Genomic DNA, 2,947 nt, shown 5'->3' with positions numbered 1-2,947 from the left:
ACCTGGGGAGCAATCCCCCCGATTTCTCCCCAGGTCCCCCCTCGATGGCAGCCCACTGCTCCCGAAGGGGATGGGTTAAATACAGAGGTAAATTTCTCCAATGTGAGATCAATAAAGTTTGATTATTATTATTGTTCGTTTATTGTGTGTTTCCTTTGGATCTGCTGGTGGAGGGCTGCAATGAGCTCCAGCTTTCCTCAAGTGGTTGTTGCAGGCTAATCAGTGGATCAAACCATTTGTAATGGGAAGGGAAATGTATTTATCATTTGTTTAAATATTCTTAGTTTGTGTATTTTGTTAATTAGTTAAATTTAAAAAGTACTTAGTGTCTGGCCAATATTTATCTGTTTAATTAAGTTTATTTGTTTTTAGTTTGTTATCCCCCTTTGTGTGTCAATAGTGGTGTGATCAGCCACTATTTAAGTTTCCCTCATGTCTTGTTTGTTAGCTCAGTTTGTGCTTGAGTTCTTCATGTTAAAGCCTGAATTGAATTCTGTTTTGTTGACCTCTGTTTTTGGGCCCAGTTTATAATTTTTTTAAACACTTTTTTGGAGTAAGTTAAGATTTTTTTTTTTCAATTCTGCAGTTTTCTGGCTGGTTTGTGCAAATTCCTCACAAACTGCTTGTCTGATGTCATCATCGGTGTTGTGTCTGGTAATTTTCCGGAGAGAGGAGTGTGACAGTAATTTAGTGTACATGTTTTGATCAGACTGATCATTCCACCAACGTTGTATCACCACAATCTGACATGCTCAGAGTAGTAAAATATGATTAAACCATGTTTATCTGCATTTTAGTTGTTTGTTTCTTTAGGCTACGCACTATATACCATAATGTTAACATGAAAGGTAAACGTAAAACTCAAAAAGACAAGATTTATGTTTACATCCAAAGCTGAAAAAGTTAGCTCCCCGATGTGGCGTAGGATCCCATTTCCGGTACCGATAGTGCATAGATGAGTGATAAAACAGGATTTTATGGCATTCATTTTCTGAGGATATAGTTTATTAACCTTTAAAACATTATACTTTAGTATGCGTACTATTATAGGGAGGGAAAAACTTAATTTAGGTCTATTTTACAAATTAAAATCGAGGGCGAACCTGATGTATATCTGGTTGCAAATGCAGGAATGGTACGGATCAGTTAAATAAAGGCTGTATTAAACGAGTAACCCTGTAAAGAAAGAATATGAATAGCATTTGTCCGCCAGACGAGCTGAACCTGTGAGGAAATGTTTAAGAACACGGGGGAGAATTTGAACAAACCTGAGCTATATTTGATGGCTATAAGACAAGATGATGGCACTGATTGTTGGAAGATGGTACTCTTGCTAACAGTAGCAGGACATGCTGCTCTGGATGTTTACAAAACCTTCGTCTTCACAGAGGAAAAAATTTAACACTGAAGTTATGATAAAGAAGTTTGAGCACTACTGCACATGGAGAAGAAATGAAATTTATGAAGATTATGTCTTCAGTCATTGGAGTAGTATGTAACAGATATGTAATTAAAAAGCCAGTCCTGCAACTTTGGCTCACAGTGTGATTCAATTATAAGAGACCAAATTGTTATAGGAGAGCAAGACAAAAAGTTAAGGATGCAGTGATTAAAAGAAGCAAACCTTAGCCTGGAAAAAATAATCAGCATATGCAAAGCATCAGAAAGTACAAGGATGCGGTTGAATTTGTTTGGAAATGAAAGTGAAAAGCAACAGTTGATGCAGTGAAATACACAAATAAGATGACAGATAAGAAACTGTCCCAAAAATAAAAGACTGTGAAAGATGTGGAAGTAAACAGCCTTCAAAAATGTGCCCTGCATATGGAAATGACTGCAAAAATATATATTTTTGCAAAATGCTATTTTTCAAAGAAAAAGTGCATGATGTAGAAAAAGAGATGAGGACAGACCAGGAGGATGATGAATCACTATATGCAGAAGAGGTTACACTCAAAAGCATAAAAAACAGTGAGGATGAGTGGATAGCACAGCTGTAGCAGTTCAAATAAAGATAGATGCAGGTGCACAAGTGAACATGCTGCCAATGAAATATCACAAGAGATTCAGCAATAGGCCAAAAATGAGGCTCAGAGCATTCAAAAACCTAGACGTTTCCAACACAAGGAGAGTTTAGAGCCACTCTTAAAGGAGATGGACAGTCTTTAAGAACACTGTTTATTCTGGTTGAAGAGGATAGACAAGCCATTCTAGGACTGGAGGCACGTTAAAAGCTAGGACTTGTTAAAATAGTTCATGTCATTGGCAGCCCTCTGGTGACCCCTAGAGGCAGCACAGAGAAGCTAAAGGATAAAAAAAAACGTTTTACAGCAGAGATCATGGAGGAATTTGGTGATGTATTTTGGGGTACTGTATAGGATATAAAATACAGTTGAAGGAAAATGCTGTTCTAGTGATTCATGCCGTGAGAAATTGCCTGTAGCCCTAAAAGAAAGACTGAGAAAAGAACTGAAGACACGCACAAAAAAGGGAATAGTGAAGAAGTTGAAGAACCTACTGATTGGGTCAACTCGTCATTTTAGAATGAAGATATAAGGCTTTGTATTGACCCTAAAGAACTAAATAGATGGATAAAAATGGAGCATTTCAAATCACCAACTAAATCAGACATAGTGCAATGGGTGGAGCTCAGTTTTTCTCAAAGTTGGATGCTTCCTCAGGTTTTACCAAATCAAACTATATGAGGAAAGTGCAAAGTTTTGCAAATTTAATACACCCTTTTGCAGACCCTGTTTCCTCTTCATGCCCTTTGGGATTGCGTTGGCACCAGAAATATTCCACAGAACTGTTCAACAGCTGTTTGATGGGATGGAAGGAGTTAGATTTTTTTTTGGATGTGGTCATACTGCGGTCATATGCTGACTTCTTAAATTAACTAAACAACTTCTCTGTCAGGTTTGAGGCACTACACATCGCTCCAGCGGTG

The sequence above is a fragment of the Cyprinodon tularosa genome, unplaced genomic scaffold (assembly GCF_016077235.1).
Source record: "Cyprinodon tularosa strain WSP-4 unplaced genomic scaffold, ASM1607723v1 ctg1194, whole genome shotgun sequence".
Lineage (NCBI taxonomy): Eukaryota > Metazoa > Chordata > Actinopteri > Cyprinodontiformes > Cyprinodontidae > Cyprinodon > Cyprinodon tularosa.
This window is presented reverse-complemented; position numbering follows the sequence as displayed.